Source organism: Notamacropus eugenii, chromosome 5 (assembly GCF_028372415.1).
Source record: "Notamacropus eugenii isolate mMacEug1 chromosome 5, mMacEug1.pri_v2, whole genome shotgun sequence".
NCBI classification, from domain to species: Eukaryota; Metazoa; Chordata; class Mammalia; order Diprotodontia; family Macropodidae; genus Notamacropus; species Notamacropus eugenii.
The window spans coordinates 49,947,456-49,970,366 of record NC_092876.1 but is presented as its reverse complement, the minus strand read 5'-3'; the positions used below and the strand labels follow the sequence as shown (position 1 = coordinate 49,970,366).

Here is a 22,911-nt window from a genome sequence, read left to right as displayed (position 1 = left end):
TCATTAGACATAGAGGATAATTTGTTTTCCCCTCCTTGACTCTCACACCCTTCCCCGTGCATGCACATGTGTCGGATATGAGCCACGTACAGTTAAACCTAGGTCCTCCACCTCTGCTCATCTCCTACTGCAACTTTCATTCCAGCCTCTCTCCCCCTCCCCCACCCACAAGTAATAAACAGTTTCTTCTTGTCTGTCTGTCTGTCTGTCTGTTTATCTCTCAACTTTTCCTGTCACAAGTTTCATTACTTCTGGGCCCAGGGGACAGGTGTGGGAACTCTAGGTTTATAGGAGGACAAAATGTATTGGGATGGGAGGAGAGATGTGAGGGAAAGTGAGAAGAGTCAATTCCCACTGAGCCTCAGTTAGTTCATTTAGGTGACCTTAGAATTTTCTCTTTCATAAGAGCCTGTATTACTTAATAATCACAATCCTTTCTATTTACATAAAATTTCAGGGTCTTTGGGTCTTTCTTCTCCAACTTGCTGCCCTCTGTCTGAAACTCTGTAGACCCAAGCATTCTCATTCATTCATTCATTCATTCATCCAACAAGCACTTATTAAGCACCTACTCTATGCCAAACCTTACTCAAGGTACTAGGAATACAAATTGGAACAGTCCCTGCTCTCAAGGAACTTACATCTATCCTGGGAAGAGGGAGAAGCAACCTGTACATAGATAAATAAACCAAAAAAAATATGCAAAAAGATAAATTCTCTAAAGATCTCAGAGGTGGAAGGGACTTTACTTACCCAAGCTGTACCAGAAGAGGAATTCTGCTATCACATCCCTAGCCCTGGCTAGAAGGTCAACAAGAAAGGAAAATCCACTGTCTCCATCTCTCTTTTAGGATAGTTCTGGCCTTAGAAGTTCTGTCTTTTATCAGGTATTGTCTGATGTCCTGTCCCATGGGCACCCCATCTCATCTTGTCATCAGGACCCTATAATCTGGGGGGGGAGTGTCAGGCACCCAGACCACTGCCCATCCCAAGTTCAAAAGCATCTCAGTTGCTACATTGCAACATCTCTTGGTGCTATTTGGAGAAGATCAGGTTGCAGGGTTCTCTGTCAGCCCTTGTGGCCACAAAGGTTACTCCCTCACCATCCCTCCTTCATGACACAGGCGACAAAGTTCCTCCCAAATGAAATGAGATAATATTTGTAAAATGCTTAGTATAGTTCCTAGCATACAGTAGGTGTTTAATAAGTGCATGTTTCCTTCCTTCCCACACCTTGTCAGTCTTACTCTATCCTCTCTTTCTAGTTTTAAGTCACCTAATTCCCCTTCACACATTCTAGTTTCAGTCCAGCTGGCCTGCTAGCAGTTCCCAGACTCAGCATTTCATTTCTCACCTTTCCTCACATTTCTGCATCCCCTTCAAAAATCATTTTCTTCCTCACTTTTCTCTCGTAGAATCCCAACTTTCTTCAAAACCCAAGTTACGTTCAACGTCCTACATATTTTGTATCTATTTGTGTACGGGTTATGTAATAGAATTATTATATTAATACAATTATTAATTTAGAAGAACATATTATGTCAATATAATTATTAATATAACAGGTACATTACATTAATAGAATGTAAGGTCCTTGAAGGCAGGAGCTATTTCTCTTTTTATCCTCTACTTTCCTCCCCCCCCTTACCATAGATCCTGGCATGTAGTAGGCTCTTCATAAATGCTTGCTGATTGATTGATCTCCTGATATATTTCAGTTCGTGTTTTTGTACTCAGTCATCTTCTGTAGCAGCACACATGTTGCCTTTCCTAGGGAGAATGTAATTTCCTTGAGGGTAGAGGATATCTTATTGATTGTATCCCCCGTGCCGCACACGCGCGCGCGCGCGCGCGCGCGCGCGCGCACACACACACACAGTACCTGGTGCTTAAAACATGCTTGTTAATTGTTTAATTGATGGATTGATCCTAGCCTCTGTGGTACTGAGTCAAACATTCTAAATTACTGAGACATGACCAGAGTCCAAGAACAGCTCTCTTAGGGGATCAAGCCATCCTGAACCCCTAGGTGGGTGGCAGAGGTAGTGGGATGATCAGGGCTTCCCAAGCTAGATTTCCTCTGGAGAAAGTTTTTCTTTGGACATTGGAAGATCAGAATTATCCCAGCTGCCCAGGGATGGGGAATGACCGGCAGTTTGGAGTGAGGCAGGGGCCAGGAGCGGGGAGGGGGAAAAGCAAAGAGGGAAGGGGCTCCAGAAAGGCCAAAGCCATGAGATAGACAGAAAGAGTAAATGGGAGTGACAGGGTCAGGCCAGACCTTTGTCCCACAGCCTGATTAGAGAGTCTGCCCTGAATTCCTGAAACTTTGGGGATGTTGTCGGACAAACTGGAGCTTAATTCTGTAGGGGCTCAGGGGAGATTAGAGCCGGCGGCGGCGTCCTGGGAGCACATTCCCGGCTGGGCGGAAATCCAGCCCCTGCTGGGAAAACCCGTGAGAGCATCCCCAGGCTAGGATGGCTAGGCGCTGCTAGGCTGCTTCTCTGGAGGTTGGTGAGCAGGGGCTTTTAGAAACTGAGCTGGGGCAAGCAAGGGCCAGCCCTGCCTTACCTCACCCACCAATGTTGTAAGGAGCAGAAGAGATAGGTGAAACCCAAGCAACTGCATGGTACAGTTGAAAGAAGCCCAGAACTGAATCCAGAAGTCTTGGGTTCAAATTCTGCCTCTGTGACCTTAGGCATAATTATTTCCCCTCCCAGAGCTTCAGTAAAATGAGGGGATTGGATTTGTTTAGATTTCCTTCCTGTTCTAAATCCTTCCTCTTAGAAGCCTCTGTAGGACAGAAAAAGGCAGGAATGGTACAGAGAAAAGAACTCTGACTCTGGGGTCAGAGAACCTCAGCTCAAATTCTGCCTAATTTGATCCTGACAAGAACTCTGGAAGGTCAGTCCTTTTATTATCCCCATTTTTCAGATGAAGAAACTGAGGTGGAGGGCTATTCGGGGACTTGCCCAGGGTCACAGCAAGCTAATGTCTACGGTGGGGATACACGTCGAACACTTTCTCCACTGCCTGTTATCCTAGCTGCCTATCAACATCATCACCATAATTATTAATTATTGTTTTTACTAGTTGAAATGGTAGCTTATAGTAGGCCAGGGGCCGGTGAAAACCCATTCTCTGCCTAGGCCTGGAATGCCCTCTCTCTTCACCTACCCAGCCCTAGCCTCCTTCAAAGCACAGCTTGGACCACCTTCTACCCAGCTACCTTCCTCCATCCCTGTTCCAGTGGTCAGTCAGAGAACTCTCTACTAGTTGAAATCATTTGGTATTTCTGTGTATACACTGGGTATTTACTTCTTGGTGCATGCACTGTAGACTCTCCCCCCTGTCCCATAAGAATGTAAACTTTTTGAGAGCAGGGATTGTTTCACTTGTCTGTATCCCAACATCAGGCACATAGTAGGTGCTTAATAAATACTTGTTGGATTTAATTAAAGGAGCTCACCAGAGGAGGAAGAGAGGGCCAGATCAGAAGGGAGAGCTCGGTCTAAGGTTAAACCAGGCAGCCGGAAAGGCTAGGCTTTTGTGGGTGGAGCAGGTAAGCCCCTCACCTCCACATCCACCCCCGACCTCCCTCCCAACTCTAATGACTTTTCAGTATTGGTAAATATTTTGGCTAAGGCAGGCTCCTGTGGCAGAGAGCAGAGCTGTCTGCAGTTCAGGACATACGAATGATTTATTGAAGATAGAAGATGCGGTGCAATTATGTGGAAACAATCCCCTCCCCTTAAAAAAAATTTAATATATAACGAAGTAAATAAATAAATAACGGCCATGCTGGCCCCTGGAAGGCTTGGGGAGCTGCATCCATGACTGCCGCCTTGATGAAATCCCCCCGGATGTAATGAGCTGATTTTCTGCTGTTAATATTGCATCTGCTGATGAAGCCTTCGTTAGGATAATGGAACGAAGCTAAAATATAAATGACTCCCTGTCAAGAGGCAGCTTTTGTTTGTTGATCTCCTGACAGTTCCCGGGCCAAGGCGGGGGTTTGCGTGTGCACATGAGTACAGGAGCAGGGTTGGTGGAGGAGGGGCTAAGGGTTGGGGATGGATCGGCTGCAGAGCTGTCCCCACCCCCAACCCCGTAGGGTGGTCGTCTGGGTGCCCTGGGCTGAGACAAGGGGATGGCAGCCCCTGCAGGGAGGCCCGGAGCCAAGAGGATAGGGAAGACATCTGCTCCATCCTTCATGGTCTCCCTCAGCTGATACAGTGGCCAAAGTGGCTGGGGGTGAGAGACGGGAGATGGGAGTTTACATTCTTATGGGACAGGGGGAGAGTCTACAATGCATGCACCAAGAAGTAAATACCCAGTGTATACACAGAAATACCAAATGATTTCAACTAGTAGAGAACTCCCTGGCTGACCACTGGAGGAGGGATGGGGGAGAGTAGCTGGGTAGAATGTGGTCCAAACTGTGCTTTGAAGGAGGCTAGGGTTGGGCAGCTAGACCTTGAGACGGGAAATGAGGCTGGGAATTGTGGGTCCGGAATGGATTGTGAGCAGGGATGGAGATGGCCAGAAGGGAGGGAGGTGTATGTATGGGAGGATTCTTAGGAGAGAGCCTACGTGTGCAGATGTGAAGGGAGGTGTATTGATGTGCTTTGATTCAGAAAGCAGGTGGGCATTGCAAGGGCTGGAGGTGGGAGCAAGGACCGATGAATGAATGGGACCATCTCTGGCCTTTCTCCTGAAGATCTCAGGGTACTGAAGAGACCTAGAAATGTCCAGGGCGGTGCTTGGAGAATTTCCTAGGACAAAGGCTGATGGGACTAGCCATTGGAACGTGGAAAGTTGTAGAATCACAAAATTGGAGCATTGGAAGGGAAGTGGGGTGGCCATTGAGTCCATACACAAAGGAATCCCCAGTAGAATATCTCCAACAAGTGATTCCCCAGCGTCTGCTTGGAGACTTCCAAGGAGAAAGAGCCTACTACCTCTCTGGTCTTCACTCTCCTGGTCATTATTCAAACGTGCAAATATGAGGCTTAGCATCTTCCAAGAACCCCAGCTCACAATCATCTCTCTCTTGTCTCCATAGGGTCATAGATACTGGGTTGGAAGAGGCCTTAGAGGTCATCTGGTCCAACTCTCTTCTTTTTACAGAGAAGGAAACTGAGGCTTAGAGTCACAAGCTGCTAAATCTAGGATTCTGTCCTATGTTCCACTGCCTCTGGGCATCTCTGCATCATTTACCATGAGTGCCCATGGAAGGTCTTATACGTGGTCAGACGCCCAGTTAACATCAGATGATAGAATGAGTGGCTTGTGTGTGACTGTGACAGGTAGATTTTCTCAGGTATGCCTGGAGTGGGAGAACTCTTACACATATACGTACATGCACACGCATGCATACCTCTAGGCCTCATATACTCCAAGAAGGCACAAGAAAGGCCTGTCTGGCCATGTTTGTGAGTGGGGCTCTATCACTAGGGTATTGGTCTGAGAGCCCCTTATAAGGGGGAGGAATCTGGACTAAATATGGCCTAGCAGCTCTTGGAATGCCTGAGAAACCCTCCTGCTACCTTCTTGGTCATGACGATTAACATGATTGGCTCAGGCAAACCTTGAGCAAAGCCTAAGAAAACTAGGGCCCATACTGGGCCAGGCTAGGTTCCCCCAGCACCCTTCAAAAATTAGGTTCGCTTTGGGCAAGTGACTCCTCTGTCTCCATTTTCCCATCTATATAACATGGAGGATGGACTAGATCATCTCTGAGATACCTATCAGGCAATGTCCAGCCTTCTGAAGGGTGCTCATTGCCGATTGGAGACAGTAAAATTTATTCTGTGAGACAGTGGTCCTTCCTCTTTTCCCTCTGCCAGTGGGAGCCCAGGGTGATGCAGAGAGCTGGTATCCCTGAAAAGGCAAACTAGGAATCGGGGGAACATGCCAGCCTAGGCCTACATCTTCATTTTACAGATAGGGAAACTGAGGCAGAAGACTGCTGGAAGAAAGGAAGAGGAGAAGGGGAGAGTAGGCAGTGACCAGGCTATGCCTCCAACCTGGGTGGTTAGGAAGATTCAAGTCTCAGGCTCCTTTGTCGTCTTTCCTGTTCAAAGCATGGTCCTGAAGGAGTCACAGACAGTCTGAACAGCTTTGAAAGTTACATGTTGAGTTTCATGGTATACTTAGAAAGAAAAGCAGGTTCTACATACTAGGGGTTAGCAGTTTTATGTACAATCCTCTCCCATTCAACTTGGTATATATTAATGCTTATTTTATTTGGTGTGGATAAATGTCAGAATTTTTTTTTTAATGTAGATAAAATCACACCAGAGGTTTGGAGAAAAAGGTGTTCTCTCTCTCTCTCTCTCTCTCTGTGTGTGTGTGTGTGTGTGTGTGTCTCTCTCTCTCTGTATCACTCTGTCTCTGTCACACACACACACACACACACACACACACACACCACCACCACCACCACCACCACCACCACCACCACCACCACCACCACCACCACCACCACCACCACCACCACCCCCCTAAGCTTTTTGAAGCTGTGTCTGGATCATCCAAGGACTCTGGGACGGCAAGGAGACCAGCAAGCCAGGCAAGTGTGTAGAAAAAACACAAGCCTCCACTTGGCCTCTGAACTCATTGAGTTTCTTTGTGTACTGTCCTGGCCTGTCTCCTCCACCTCAGTGGGTTGGCCTCCTTTTCCTCCAGTGGGCTAATGAGCTGGAGACCCCCTGGCTGGCCAGCCAGCTTTGTGTCCAAGGCCTTGCCACCTGCTGGACTCCACGTTAGCCTGGGCACTGTCATGATCTTAATCACCACAGTGTTCAAGTTTCTGGCTTCCTCTGACCTTTACAATTTGTTAATCCAGCTTTGGGCCCTAACACTTGTCCCCTGGTGTTATTGCTGGGGTAACTGCTCAAGCCCCTACCCAGGGCCTTTCTCCTCTCCATTCCACCTCTGTCTCTCTGTCTTTCTCTCTCTCCCTCTCCTGCTCTCCTGTCTCTCCTCTCTCTTTCTTCTCTCTGTATCTCCCTCTCCCTTTCTCTCTTTCCCTTTTTCTCTTCTCTCTCTCCCTTCTCTGTCTCTCCTCTCTGCCTCTCTATTTTCTCCCTCTCTTGCTCTCTCCTTTCTCTCTTCGCTTTCTTTCTCTCTTCTCTCTTTCCTTCTTCTCTCCCTCTTTTCCCCTCTCTTAACTCTTTTAACATGGTTTTCCTAAAAAGTTTTTTAATCAATCAAATTTGAGGCAGAAAATAGGTTTTGTCACGCCTGGTCCCGGGGCGGTGTGGCTCTCACTCAGCCTTCTGACAGCTTCTCAATGAAGGAAGAAGACCAAACAGAATATTTCTCCGGGAAAGCGCCTGTTTCCATGACACTGGCCCTTGTCGCTGGCCCTCCCCCCCATCGGCGGGCTGCCACCCGGCCCCAGCCCCTGTGAAAGGGCTGGAGCAGGGAGAGAGAGAAAGAGAGAGCGTGTGTGGGGATGAGGAACAACTAAAGGGGGGGTGGTCGGGGTGGGGGGAGGCACTGACAGCTGCCTGGAGCCTCAACGGCGTGGGCCCGTTGGGGAGCGGGCAGCCAGGAGTGGCAGGGACATGGGGCTCCAGCGGGTGCTGCATAATCAGTGGAGTGTCGCTCATAAATGTGGAGTCGGGCATCCCTGGGTAGGATGCTCTGAAACCCAGCTCAGGCAGTTGCAGCCCTAGGGGACGGACCGGCAAGGCAGCACTGCTCCTGGTACGCCCTTCTTGTGTTCTCCCCTTCTGGGTCCACTACTGACCGCTCTCCTTCTCTGGACCCTGGGTTTGCCTCTCCCTCCCTCTCTCCTTCTCTCCCTCCCTCCACTGTCTCTCTCAAGGGTCCGTCCTCTACTCAGCTCATCGGGACTCCACTTCCTCCTTCATGTGCTCCCCCGCAATATTCTTTCATCCTTCTTTCCTCCTTTCCTGTCTGCCCTTTCTCTGTCCCATCCTAACCTTTTTTTCTCTTTTCTTCTACTCTTTTTTCTTCCTGCGTTTCTCTTTCTCTCCCTCCCTCTCCCTCTTTCTCTCTCTCTTCTCCCTTCTCTTTCCTCTCTTTTCTCTTCTCTCCTCTCTCTCTCTGTCTCTCTCTCTTCACTTCCCTCTTTCCTTTCTCTTTCCTCCTTTCCGTCTTTTTCTTCCCTCTCTCTTCCTCCCTTCTTCCTTCCCTCTCTACCTTCTCTCTCCTCTCTTTTCCCCTCTCTCTTTTACTCTCTCTCTCTCCTTTCCTCTCCCTTCTCTTTCTTCTCTCCTTTCTCTTTTCCTCTCTCTCTCTCTCTCTCTCTCTCTCTCTCTCTCTCTCTCTCTCTCTCTCTCTTGTCTCTCTCCCTCTCTCATAATTAATGATTAGTTTTAATTGGTTTGCTTAGGCAGCCTGACAGCAAATTAGCAGAAGCCAGCTCAGTACTTGCCAGGCTGAGGCTTGAAACCACTGTGCTTCTGAACTGGCCAGGGAGAAGAAATGATTCCCTTTTAGCCTCTTCCCTTTACCTGGCTGGCTGGCATCTTTGGAGGGAGGGCCCAGGGCAGAGCTGGACAGGTGGCATTGGCCAAGGGGAGAGAAGGAACTCTGGATATGGGCACACAGGCTCTCTGTGCCTGCTGTGGAGTGGGAGGGGCACCAGGCCTACATTTTCCCAGGTTGTTTTCATTTCCCTGTATGTCTTTGTTTTTTTTCCCTCCCCTGCCCCGTTCTGGTCCCAAGTTCTGGTTTATGGGGAACTGCTTGAGTCTTCTTTGCTGGGAGGGTGGGGTGAGAGGTGGACAGGTTCCACAGATTCCAATTCAGACCTGGGATTGGTTTTGTTTTTTTTTTAAGACTCTTTCTTCTCTGCTTGGCAGTGCCCTGGAGTAATGGAAGCCTGAAGCAAGCTTCTGAGCCTCAGTTTTCCTATCTGTAAAATGCAATTAATTCAACTAGATCATCTCTAAGATCTCTAAATTGTGACCCTAGGTAATATCTGGCTAAGTCAGCAGTATTTGGTTTGGAGAGGTAGACATTTGAAGCCTCGTGAGCAAGGGGTACTGTTGGAAGTAGGAGTGATATGGATAGATAGAGATTTCTTACTTTCTAAATGTTAGATATTATCTTGGTTCTTTGGTCAGCTCAGAATGCAGCCCACAGAGGAACACCACAGGCTAGAAAATCTAGGACCTAGCCCTGGGCAGAGTTCTTGGGGGCCTCAATAACTGGGCAAGACATCTCAAAATGAAAAGCCCCAGGATGAATGGAGAGAGAGAGAGAGAATGAGAATGAGAATTTCTCAGTTATTCCTTCTTGTGGTCCAAAAAACATGGGATGAGAGGAAGAGAAATATAATTACCTTTCTTCTTCTGGGGACTTAGCTATCCCATCTCTATGGTTAAGGAAGTCTTAATGCAGAATAGGGGAGGCCTGCCCTGGGTCTTTCCAGCTGCTCTTTCTGCTACCTGACCCTCCAACTTTCTAGGACCCTTTGTCCTGGGAGCCTCTGTACTATAAGGTCTAGGGTTCTAATGGGAGTTTATAGACAGTCTGGTTTGATTAAGGGATGGTGGAATTTCTTTTCCCGTCCACTCATTCCTTCCAGCTCAGAAAGGAGGCCCATGGATCATCCGAAATACCCGGCCCAGGGATGTTACTCAGCTGCCCAACAAATCCTCTCAATATAGACACATCAAGAAGGAGAAAGCGAGAGAGAAACCCAGAAATGAGGAGAATGAGGGGCAGTAATGGAGGGAGAAATGGAGGTCCCATCTGTGTAACTCTGGAGTTCTCCCAGGTACCCTGGGTCCCATCCAGAAGCTGCCTCCATTCTGTCCCTTTGAGATGACACCAAGTGCCCAGGACACATGAGTCCGCCATCTTGAAAGTATCCCTGGCCTCCCCCTTCCACACACAGCCCCACCCCCACCCTCCCCCCAAACTCCTGGAAAGTTTCCTGCCCGATTGTTCTGTGTGATCAGATCTGCAAGTCGCTGTCTAAGCTTCTTGTCACATTTTGACTTAATGAAGTGCAACTGCTAAGGGAGTTGGGTTCAGCGCTCTGGTCTCGCGCGCTCCCTTGTTGTCAGAAAACAGGGGTGGTTGGGGACGGTAACGCAGCACTGCAAGTCGTTATCATTCCGGTCAGTCTGTTTAACACAAAATTAAACAAAGAACTAATTAGTGCCTCATGAATTAATAAATGCACAGTTGCTGGAGAGGAGGGGAGGGGAGAGGAAGGTGGTGGAAGGGAGATATTGGAGGAGTGGAGTTGTGCATTTGGGGGGGAGGCTTTGGGGGAGCCTGGCCAGGGGAGGGCTAGGCCACTGAGAAGAGTTGAGAAGTCTGAGGGTCCAGTGAACTGCCTGGCTGTGTGGGTGCAGAGCTCCGGATTGAGGCCAACCCCGTCCTTGCCACCCCATGCTACCTCCCTCCAGACTCACATGTCCTTTTACTCTGTTCAGTCACTGTCTCTCGAACCCCGCTGACTTTTCCTACTCAGCTAAGAACTTTCCCTCCATTCTGTTTCTCCCTCTACCTTATTTTGTCCTGTTCCTTGGCTTTTGTGCATTTGCTCCAAGTCCCCTAGTCCAGACCTCGGTCCAGAGCTGGAACAAGCCAGTACAGAGTAATGGAGACAACACCAGAATTAGAGGAAGCGTTAGATCTGTAGTGAAAAGTTCACTGGCTCCAGAGTTAGAGGACCCGAGTTCAAATTCTGCCTCTTGATGTTTACTGCCTGTGTGACCTTGGACAAAGCACTATTGATCTTCCTGGGCCTCAGTTTCCTAATCTGTAAAATGTGGTTGTTGGATGTGTTAACTTCTGAGCTTCCTTCCAAGTTTGGATCTATGATTCCATAATACAGTTCTACTGGTCTCTGACTCTGGGCAAATTCCTTTCCCTTGCTGGCTTCCAGTTTCTTCATCTGTTTTTTGGTTTGTTTGGTTTTTTTAAGGCTTAGAATAGACTGCCACCAAGGTGTCTCTTAACTCTAAGGGTGTGTAATTCTGTGACAGACCCCGCCCCAGTCCCAGTTCACTGGAGCTTATGCTCCCACCCTGCCTTTGCAGGGCTGGGGGGCTAGCTCCAGACCCCATGCCCAGCAGGAAAGGCCTCCACCCTCAGGATCATGGGCAGACTGACAGGGCCTCTGCCAAGGCAGCCCAGAGAAAGCAGGAAAAGCAGGAAAGAGGACCAAAGCCCCTCCTTAGGAGAGCATGTCAAGTACAATTAGCGTTATCTGTCTAAATATGTCCTGGGAACTGGGAGCGCGGGCGGCGGCACGGGTGGCATTCCCGGAGCCCTGCGCAAGGTCACCTCACCTCCTACAATCCCCCCCAATCTGATTTGGGGATTACACGGCCTAAGGAAATTGTGGCGCTATTCCTCTTGCATCATGATAAGACACAAATGAGGGGGACAGAAAGAAGGAAAAAGGAATCAGTAGTGCATTCTCCCTCCCCTTCCTCTCTCTCTCTCTCTCTCTCTCTCTCTCTCTCTCTCTCTCTCTCTCTCTCTCTCTCTCTCTCCCTCCCTCCCTCTCTCCTCTTTTTCTCTCTCTCCTCTCTTTCTCTCTCTCTTCCCTCTCTCTCTGTCTCTCTCCTCTCTCTTTGTCTCTCTCTTTTTCTCTCTCTCTGTCTCTTTCTCTCTCTCTCCCCTTCTCTCTCTCTCTCTCTCTCTCTCTCTCTCTCTCTCTCTCTCTCTCTCTCTCCCTCCCTCCCTCTCTCCTCTTTTTCTCTCTCTCCTCTCTTTCTCTCTCTCTTCCCTCTCTCTCTGTCTCTCTCCTCTCTCTCTGTCTCTCTCTTTTTCTCTCTCTCTGTCTCTTTCTCTCTCTCTCCCCTTCTCTCTCTCTCTCTCTCTCTCTCTCTCTCTCTCTCTCTCTCTCTCTCTCTCTCTCTCTCAGGGGGCGGGGCCTGCCCAGAGTCTTGTCCCTACAGGACAAGCTAAAAGAGGCCCTTCCCTCTCAACCTCCCACTCCATCTTTTTCCCATAGTCATGGATGTTGACTTTCTCTTCCTGGGTTATAGCTTGATTAGATCTGTTCCCTGAATCTAGCAGAACTTCCATCTTCTAAAAGACAACAAAACCAAACCCAGAATAACCCCAGCTCCCAAGCAGGGGCCAAGGGTAAAAGTCAGGAGCATCCCCCAGAGATAGCTCTTCCCTTCGGGCCTCAGTGGAAGTCAGAGGGGACCCCCTTAGCATGAAGACCAGTTCTGCCAGTGGGTTGGCTCTGCACACCTCTGTGGATGGGGACTAAGGTACTAGAGCCAAGGACGGGGAACCTGCAGCCTCCAGGCCACATGTGGCCCTCTAGGTCCTCAAGTGCAGCCTTTGATAGAATCCAAACTTCACAGAACAAATCCTCTTCATAAAGAAATTTGTTCTACAAAACTTGGACTCATTCAAAAGGCCATGATGTCATCTGTACAGGGATCACCCAGAAGTGTAAATCCATGTACCTTCTTGGTAATTTGCAGAATACTTGAGAAGTAAAATGACCCACCCAGGATATATCAGAGGCAGGGACTTTGAACCCGGGTTTCTTGACTGGAGGACCTGCCCTGCATTCATTATGCTCCCTGAACTATCCCTGTAGCGTCTGCTCTGTCTGGCTGTAGTCAGCACCCAGTGACGTGATGTGTGTTACAGCCCTATGTGTTAATGATTGTACCTACTTGTACTATTATATTACTATGATTGTGTTAACTAATTACCATTTTGTAGTTGGTGTTAACTAGCATTATTAAATCACTTCTTTGTAAGCCTCAGTTTCCTTTCCTGTAAAGAAGGAATCATGACTCCTATATAGGTTCCCTCATTGGCTTGGAGCTGGGAGAGACCTCAGATGTCATCTAGTTTAGCCCCGTTATTAACAGAGAAGGAAACTGAGGCTCAGGGAGGTTCATGTCTTGGTGATAAGTGGTAACTATACCAGGACTCGAACTCAGTTCCTCTAGCACCAAATTCAGAGCTCTTTCCCACTGTCCCTTAAGTGCTAGGGTTGGGCTTTGTAGCCCCAAAGGGCCCCAAACTCTACAAGGGTTGGGGAACGTGTGGCCCTCTAGGTCCTCAAGTGCAGCCATTTGACAAATCCCCAGATTTGATATGTGAAGTCTTCCATCAAAGGGCCTCACTTGAGGACCTAGAGGACCACACGCATCCTCGAGGCCACAGGTTCCGCACCCTTGCTCTAGCCACTACACTACCCTGCTTCCCATAGCAGGCAATCTATGACTGTCAGCTTACCGGACCACCATCCTCACCCTGCAGTTTATAAGATTCTGATCCAGAACTGGCCTGAGAGGGATCCTCTAGGCCAGGGATTCTTCATCTTTTTTGTGTCCTTGACCCCTCTGGGGAGGATGACAGGGCCCTTTACTGAATCCCGTTTTTAAATGGATAAAATAAAATACAGAATATTGCAAAGGAGACCAGTGCTACCAAAATGAAGTTATAAAAATAATTCTAAAAGACAAGCTCGTGGATTTCACGTTAAAAACCCCTGATCTAGTTCATTCCCCTTATATTACAGACCAGAGAAGGGAAATGACTTGGCCAAGGTAGTAAGTAAGTAAGTAATAATAATAGCTAACATTTATGTGGTACGTACTGTGTGCCAGGCACTTTGCTAAGTGCTTTACAAATATATCTCATTTGATCCTCACAATGACCCTGGGAGATAGGTGGTATTATTATCCCCATTTTACAGATGAGGAAATTGAGGCAAACAGAGGTGAAGTGACTTGCCCAGGGTCACAAAGCTAGAAAGTGTCTGAGGTCAGATTTAAACTTGGGTCTTCCTGACTCCAGGCCCGTCGTTTGAACCACTGTACCCCCTGGCTCTCTCAATCATCGACATTTATAGAGCGCTTTGCACTTTTCTCATCTCATTTGCTCCTCACAGCCCTGTGAGGTGGGTGGTGCTATCAGCCCCATTTTACAGATGAGGCAACTGAGACAGCCTCACTTCCTGCGTGTTTACCACCGTGCCATCATCAGGGAAGCAGAGTCCCTTGGTGGGCTGCTCCTGGGCACCCTACTCCCTTGTGCCAGCCTGTGCCTGCCCAGGGAGTCACCGAGCCTCACCCAGCTGGTGCCCGAGTCTCTCCCAAGTAGGACCCCACAAAGATTAGTCAGACTAATGGTGTTCCTGTCTCTCTGTCTTCCTCAGGATGAAGTGATTCCACCAGCCACAAACCAACCAAGCAGCCCAGGAGCGATCTCCCCAAAGGTAAGACCTCAGGGCCTGTCTGTCTTGGGGGAGGAAGACTTTCCTGGGCCTTGGGCAAGGTTCACCCAGTGCTGACGGCAGAAGGCAAGCGTCTCACATCCCCTCCCCCTATGGAGGGAGGACGGAGGTAGAGGGACCAAAGCATCCTCCACTTTGGGTGACATCTGGACGTCGGCTGAAAGGTCGGGGTTAGAGGGGTGTGAGCCTGGGGACCTCGAGGAGGGGAGCAGGGAGGGCAAGATGGTTTGCGTCACCTGCCACAGCCTAGAGGAAGGGTTGGGCCACCTCGTCAGCGCCATGCCCGGCCCTGTTGCCATGGTAGATGTGCCCAGTCTGGTCGGTGCTGCTCGGGCATCCCTGTCTCTGAGGACAGTGTGCCCTAGTGGGTAGGGTTTGGGGCTTAGAATCAGAGGAACCTGAACTCACATTCTACCTCTGAGACCGTAGCTGTGTGATCATGAGAAATTCACTTCATCTCCCTGGTCCTCAGTTTCCTCATGTATAAAATGAGAAGGCTGCGCTCTATGACCTCTGAGGTCCTGTAATGCTATGGTGTGTCCTGTAGGCGCTCTGCTTCAGGTGGTGGATGATTGGATACTGGTGACTGGCCTAAAATCAGCCCGGGCCTTCCTTTCTGCCTCCATCCCTTGGCATCCCCACACCACCCTGTCCAAAGGGGGATGGGGAGGGAGAGAAAGGCTCTGGGATGCTCTTCCCCTCCCCCATCTCCCCCCAGCTCACTGGGGCAGACCTGCACCAAGCAGGTGATGGAGTTGACCAGATCTCTGTCAAAGCCCACCAAGGGCACTTGTTCACCAAGTGATTCTAGGCAAGTCACCTGATTCCTCTGTAAAATGAGAGATTTACACAAGAAAAAATACTTCAGCCCCCTTTCAGCTACAAATCTTCAATCCTCCATGGTCCCTTCTGTGCCTACAGTGTGCCTCCAGATTAGATAGAGGCCTTGTGTGTTTCCTCCTCTTCCATACTTGGGAGGCTGGGGGGGAGGGGGGGTGCGGGGGGCATCAGGGGCTCGTGGGGCTCTCAGGCCTCGACCTGGACCTGCTTGGCCCTGCAGCACAGCCTTCCCTGCCCCCCCCTCCACCGGCACTGGAAGCTGGCCGGCCAGTGGCCTCGGGCATCATGGGTGTCAGAGGTGACCGGTGGAAAGCCGATGTTATGTAAATATCAGGACTGGCCCGGCAGGGTGAGCAGACCAGCCCCAGCCATCCATCATCCCAGGCCGGCCAGCAGGGGCAGGGGGCCAGACACAGCTCCATGCGCCGGCCCGCTCCAAACCTGTTTGTTTTCCCTTTGTCTCTCACGTTTCGGGGACCCCCGGCTGGGAGTGACTGTGGGTTTTGTCCTGCCAGGGGCCCCCTCCCCCCAGGAGCCCCCTCGCTGCCCGCTCCCACTGCGGCTTCCCTTTCTGACTTCAAAGCCTCCCCCCAGTATTGTCTGGGCTGGCGGGCAGTGGCCCTTAAAACCTGATCACAGGCGGGCGCAGTGTAGGGCAGGCCGGGCCCTGTGCCCCGCGCTCTTGCTGGGACCCTGGGATTCCTCCTTTTGCCTCCAGCACCACCCTGGTTACAGCCCTGCTTCCTCAGCTTCAGGCCCCCACTCCCTCTCTTCTCTTCCTACCCATCCCCTGCCCCCACCCCTGCCTCCTCTCTCATTCTCCCCCTTCCCCCCCATCCCTGCCTTGCTCCTTTTCTCCTCATCCCTGGTCCCATGGTTCCCTCCAATTCCAAAAACTGTAGGCTTTTCAGAGTTGGGAGAAAACCTGACCTCCATCATTTTACAAATGAGGAAACTGAGGCCTGGAGGAATAAAATCACATGCCTAAGTAGGTATGGAGCAAACCTGGACCCCAGGAGCACAGACTTAGAGATGGAAGGGACAATAGAAGCTCGTCAAGTCTAGATCTTTCATTTTACAGATGAGGAAATTGAGGCCCAGATTGGGGATGTGACTTGCCTGAGCTCACACAGGGATCAGCAGGGGCAAGAAAGTGGAACTGAGATCTCAAGCCTCCTGATCCAAAGCCCTTTCCATTTTGGGGGGCCCTGGCCCTTGCTTTTTGGAGAAAATGAGGTCGCTGGAAAGAGAGGGGTTAGTTCTGAAGCTGTGGCTAATTCTGGTGAGCTGCGTCACATCTTGGGGCCCTTCACCCTCAGTAACAAAGACATAGGAAGCTAGTGGGGCTCATGGAAGGGGAACCTGCTAGGAAGGACTGAGCCCGTGGACCTGAGATGTGGGCACCAGCCTGGTCTGGGGCTTCTCCCAGCAGCAGTGGGTGAGAGATGAGCATCTGCTGCTTCTTTTCCCTTTTCAGTTGTGTCATCTGTAAAATGAGGGGGTGAAATTAGATGAACTCTAAGCTTTATTATCTGTGGGACTTGGAGCAAGTCATTTCATCACTCTGCCTCAGTTTCCTTACCTGTTAAAAGAGGAGTTTGAAGTACGTGGTCTCTGGAGACCTTTCCATTCAAAATCCACAATCTGCTGTTTGTATCCTCTGTGTCTCCCTTTTAGGCTGAAAGAGCCTTGAGAACCTAGGGGTCCATGGCTCTGCCCCTCCCTGTATCCCCAGGGCTTAGCACAGTGCCTGGCATCCAGTAAGAGCTTACTCCCTCTCTCTTCTGTGTCTTCCTGCTTCCCTCCTCCATTCTCTCTGTGTCTGTGTCTCTCTCTGTCTCCCCCTCCCTACTTTTCTTTCTGTCTCTGTTTCTTTCCCTCCCTCCCTTTCTCTGTCTCTCTTTTATTCCCTCCTTCTCCTGCCCTCCCCAGCCTCCTCCTCCTCTCTCTCTCTCCTCCCGGCCCTCTCCCCTGTTTGCATTGTCACCCCCTCACCATCACTGCCCCCACCCCACCCCCTGTCCCCTCTATGTGTCTCTCTCTCCTTTTCATCTACTCGGAAGGCTTTACTTGACTTCCTCGTCACCTTAATTGATTGCATTAACCTTTCAACGTATTGGATTTCCCCGGCATCGTGCGGAGAGCCCTCTGCAATATGCTTCTAATCTGTAGCCCTAATGGACAGTTTGCAGTCAACAAGCCCCTTCTCCCATCGGCCCCTCAGACAGCTCTGGCCCCAGGGCCCCCAGCCCCCTCCCTGCCTGCCAGAAACAAGAGCGTCCTGGTCTCCCTGCAGTCCGGCAGAGTTTATTCAGCCTCTCCTCTGGACCCAGACCTGGGCCAGTAGTTGGAAACAGACAAAAACAAAGTAGGGCCTGCCCTCAGACAGCTTACATCTTACGGAGGAAAGGAGGGTGTTGGGAGAGAAGAAAGAATTCTTCCCTACCTAGCCAGGCCTGAGATTTCACCAATTCTTATGTCAATACATCCCTGTGACTGTTCTGAAGCTTACCACAGGGACCTCAAAGAATATCTAGTCCAACCATCTGCATTTTTACAGATGAAACTGAGACCCAGGGAGGTCAATTGTCCAAGGTCACCCAAGGAGCAGGAAGCTGGATTTGAACCCAGATCTGATGGCTCCAGAGCCAGCTTTCAATGTTGTATATGATAAAGAAAGAAGAGAATGCAGCATTTAAAAAGACCAGTATTTACTTCAGAATTTAAGGGAGGAAAGTGTTCTGGTAACAACCCCAGCCTCGGAGGAAGTAGTGAATTTCAGACCTGGGCAAAGGCAAAGGTGGAGAGTTTGGGAAGGCCGGATTGGGGGAGTGCCGCTTGCCAGAAATGTAGAAGAGGAAGGAAGAGATAGGAATGGGAAATTAACCCAGAAAGGTGGGCTGGGACCAGGATATCAAGCTGAGGAGTGTTTTATCCCAGAGGCTGTTGGGAACTGAGGGGAGTGGGGTATGGTGGGCAGATCTGGGCTTTTGGAAGGCAGACTTGCCCTGTACCTTCTTTTTTCTCTAAGGGTTTTTCCAGTATTGTAGGTCTGGGTATTTGCAAGGGTACTCTGGTGTCCAGTGCCTCTCCCTGCTAGCTTTCTCCTCACCTGGGGCTTGTAAGATTATCAAGTGAGAGCCGGAAGGGGCCTTAGAAATCTGAATGGTCATCTAGGCTTTGATCGGAGGTCCTCCATTCTGCTTGGGGAGAGATGGGAAGTCAGGATGTTTCGCCTTATGCCAAAATTGGCCTTTGCGTCGTCCATCCTAGCTCCTGGCAAATCCTAATCCTTCTTTCCAATGTGATGGTCCTTTAAATCACTGAAGACAGGTCTCCTGTCCCCCAAAACCTTTGCCTCTCCAGGCTAAGGGTCCTTAGGCCCCCAGTTGGTCCTCCTGCAAATGCATTGGAAGACCTTGCCACCCCCTCTCATCCTCCTCTATAGGATACCTTCTCCCCATTTTACTAAGAAAACAAGTCACAGAGAGGACAAAATGAGGAGTCAGGATAGGAGTGAGCCCCAGGGCCCTTGGAATGCCTGGTGTGGCTGGCCTAGCTGAGGATTCCCTGCCTGCCCACTCCCACTTGCTCAGAGAGCAGACAGGCCTGGGGCTTCGGAAGCTGCTAGAGGTAGGGGGAAAGCCAAGCATCCTACTGAGCTGGCCCTTGGGCAGGCAGACACAGGACCAGCTGAGGGCCTTCTTGGATCTGGTCCCATCCCTAGAAAGAGTGTGGGGTGACAGGGTCAGTGGGGAGGGAAGAGGGACCGCCGGAGCCAAGGGAGGGGAGAGGAGAAAGGACAGCCGAGGAGGCTGGACAGTGACAGAGGAGGCTGAGAAAGAGTAAACAGGCACTCAGTGGTATTAAGTTAATTGATCGTTCTGCAACAGGCTGAACCGTTGTGTTATCCTGTCGCCGTGGCAACAACCCAAAAAAATCGTCTGCCTGTTTGGATGAAATGAAGCAAAACATCCTTTAATTTGTGGTTATCATGCTATTTGTTTGGTCCTGGTGGGAGAGAAAAGGGAAAGGGCAGACCCTGAGGTTGGGGATCCTGGGACCTAGGCCCGATGGAGCCCCCTGGGACATGACACAAAGAGTCCTCAGAGCTCCTCGGCTTCCACTCCCCCCCACCCCCCGACATTTCCCCTGACGTCCTCTAAGTGCCCCATCCCTCCAACTGGGCATGAAAGAGCAAAGACAGTAACTTGGGAGAGTAGAAAGCGAGCTGAATTTGGTGTCAGAGGGCTGGGCCCTGAAACCCTCTCTGGGTCTCAGTTTCCCCTTCTGTAAAATAAAGTTTTGTAGATTGCAAGCTAGAAAAGATGTTAGAGATTATCCAGCCTGACTAACCCATTTTACAGAACAGGAAACTGGGGCCCTGGGACGTTCAATGATTTGCCCATCTATTAAATTTCTGAGGCAAGATTCCTACCCAGGGCTTCCTGATGCCATTTCCACTGGGCAGTTTGGTATAGTAAGTAAATGGTGGATCTTTGAGCCAGGGAGTCCTAGATTTGAATCTTCCCTCTAATGTATTCTATGGTTTCTGAGCCTTGATTTTCTCATCTTTACAATAGGGATATCAAAGACTGCCCACAAAAACAGGATTGTTATGAGGTCCAAGAAGATAATGAATGTAAAACACTTTGTAGATGTTAGTATTTGGTTTTACTATTACCCCAGTGAAGCAAAGGAGGATCAGATGCTTAGAGCTGGGAGGCAGGATCAACGCTAAGCCCCTCATTTTACAGATGGGGAAACAGGCACAGAAACTTTTCTTAGCTTTTTCTTCTTTTTTTCAATTCAATTTTATTTTATTTTCAGTTCCAAATTCTTTCCATCCTCTTCTCCCTCACCCCTTAAGAAGGCAAGAAAAATAGCTTTTTTCAAGATGATTCAGGTATAAAGTATCAGGATCAGGACTTGAACTCAAGTCCAGAGCCAGTAAGTATAGTTTCTACTATTAGAAGCAGAGGACAGCTCACGTTTGTAATAGTGCAAGTATTTTTATCCCTACTTTAAAGATGAGGAAACTGAGATTTAGAGGTGAAATGACTTGGCCACCATTGCCCTGTGGTAAGCGGCAGATCCTAGACTCCTGCCCCAGCTTTCTGCCTTCAGAGTGAATGTACTCTCTCCAGAGAAGCCTGGTGCCCAGAACATACCCAGTAGGCACTTTGTTATCAGGCGCCTAGGTGGTGCCACAGTAGATAGAGCACGGAATCAGGAAGACCTGAGTTCAAATCAAGCCTTAGACCCTAGGCAAGTCTCTTCACTCCTTTTTGCCTCAGTTTCCTCAGCTGTAAAACAGAGATGTCATAGCTGCTTCATGGGGTTGTTGTGAGGACCACATTTGTAGCATGCTTAGATCGGTTACCTGGCACATAGTAGGTTCTCTGTAAATGCTTATTCCCTTCCCCTTCGTTGAATTGAGTGTGCTGTGCCCAGCTCTCTCAGCTGCCCAATCTCCCACCTCTTCTCCACCAATCACAACATTCCCTTTGCATTCAGGGATAAGGGAAGAGCGCTGTATTTGGTGTTTCAGGATCTAGGTTCAAATCCCAGTTCGCCACTTCATCCCTATGGGGCCATGGACAAATCTTTTTCCTTCTCTGAGTTTCAGGTTCCTCTCTGTAAAATGAGATGGATGATTGCCAAGGTCCTTTCCTGCTTGAGACCTACAAGAGTGTGACCCCAGTTTGTGATCCCATGAGCCTTTGTGCATTTAAGGACTGGGATGACCTGGGTCTGGGGCCAGGGAAGGGATACTAGAGGGTCAATATGTCCCACCTGGTGCTTGGAGCAGGGCTATGCATCATCCTCTAACTCACCTAGGAGTGTAGAACTGGGCTGCGTCTACAGGAAGCCTATGTCCTTGGCAGGGACAGTAACCAGCCCCTCAGCAAGGTCATCTATGGGCTCTGGAAGAAAGCAAGAGTGCACCTGTGGGAAGGTGATGGGGTTGAGGGCTTGTGGGAGAATCCTAGGCTAGGTGTGTGGGGCGGGAGCGGAGAATGGTCCACGGAGATCCAGGCTCCCTACCCTGAGACATCCTCTTTCCAAGACTTTCAGAGGGTGCAGCCAGGACCAGGGCATCTGAGGGATGCTTACTGGCAGCGGAGACCCCAGAGGAGAAGGAACTCAAAGTCTTATAAAAGTGAATGTTGAGAACTAAAAATAAATAATCATTTTTTTAAATGGGCATCATAACAGTACATGCATCCCAGGGTAGTCAGATGGATCAGATAAGATCTTTGTAAAGTGCTTTGCAAACCATAAAGTGATGTCGAAATGCTAGCTGTGCAGTAGATAGAGCACCAGACCTGGAGTCAGGAGGACCCGAGTTCAAATCCAGCCTCAGACACTTGACACTAACTATATGACCTTGGGCAAGTCACTTAACTTGGATTGTCTAACCAAAAAAAAGCCCAAAGAACAAAAACACCAAGAAACAAAAAAGAAATGCTAGCTATGATTATCATCACCATGCTGCCTCTCTAGAAAGGACCTGAGTGGCCATCTAGAGTAATCCTTGTATCTTTACAGATGAGGAAACTGAGGCCCAAATCGAGAATCACATAGGAAATCAGAGCTAGATGTGGGATTGCCATCTCCACTCAGCTACCAAAGTGGTTTTCCTAAATCACAGGTCTGAACTTGTGACACTGCCTCCCCCTCAGTAAACTCCAATGAGTCCCTATTACCTCCAGGATCAAAATATAAATCCTCTGTTTGGCTTTTAAAGCCCTCCACAACCTGCTCTCTTCCTACCTGTCCTGTATTTTTACACTTGACTCCCTCCACCTGACTCCCTGGCCTCAGACTCTCCAGGCTCCATGGGTTTGCACTGGCTATTGGAAGGGTCTCCTCAGCTTCCGCTCACCGGTCCTCTCAGCTCCCCCTGCTAGGTCCTTCCCCTAAGGTTACTTTCCATTTGTGCTGTGTGATTTGTACAAACGTTATTGCTTTCATGTTGTCTCCTCCATCAGAATGTATGCTAGCTGAGAGCAGCTCTTAGTGAGATGTCTGGCACATTGTAAGTGCTGAGTGATGAGCATTTGATTACAGATCCACCACTCTGAGTAGCTGTGCAGTCTTGAGCAAGACCCTCCTCCTGAGCCTCAGTTCCCTCATCTTTACCATGAATGGCCTCTGAGGGTCCTTGCAGCTCTGCAGGTTTGTACTTCTAGGAGCAGGGAGGTAAGGCCCCGAGGAAGGAGACGATCACAGCTAGGCACGAACCGAGGACAGAGGGAGTGGTGATGGACCATGCCCAGGGGAGGCCCAGCCAGCGGGGCAGAGCAGATCCATCTAGGTATAGAGGAGAGGGTGGGTCTGGACAAGAGAGCCCAGGAGTGGACAGACCTCAACAGGGGCTGGAGAAGAAAAAGAGGAAAATGACCCAGGCAGGCCTGACAGGTTTGCTGGTGTGTTCCAAGTGGAAATGATACTATATTTGGGGGCTAGAGCCCTGGGTTCAAATCCCAGTTCTGCCGGTTAGACCCATTGTGACCTCAGACAGGGGGAGGGCAGTTTCCCTTACTTAACCTTGGTTTCCTCATCTGTAAAAATGTGACTTGGACTTGTTTGTCCTCAAGAACCCTTCAGACCCCAGGGTCTTGTGATCCAGTTTCAAGCAGGCATAGCAGCCAGAAAGAGATGAGGCCTAAGATGGGAGTGGAATAAGAAAGGCCGGAGCTGGGTTTAAATCCTGCCGCTCACTTCCCCACTCTCAGCCTCAGTTTCCCCATCTATAAAATAATCGTAGCACCCACCTTGAAAGGTTGTTGTGGGGATCAAATGAGACAATATATGTGAAGCATTCTGCAGACCTTAGAACACTTCATAAA

At 49.6% G+C, this 22,911-nt stretch overlaps 1 protein-coding gene across 2 annotated transcripts in view; it reads left to right on the top strand.

The window, feature by feature from the left end:
* CASZ1 (castor zinc finger 1) overlaps window positions 1–22,911 on the top strand; it is a 235,905-nt gene that overhangs the window by 102,261 nt on the left and 110,733 nt on the right. For both annotated transcript variants that reach the window (XM_072608836.1, XM_072608835.1), the window contains one exon: window positions 14,138–14,197. The gene's annotated coding sequence lies outside the window, so the exon portion shown is untranslated. The remainder of the gene's footprint in view (window positions 1–14,137; window positions 14,198–22,911) is intronic.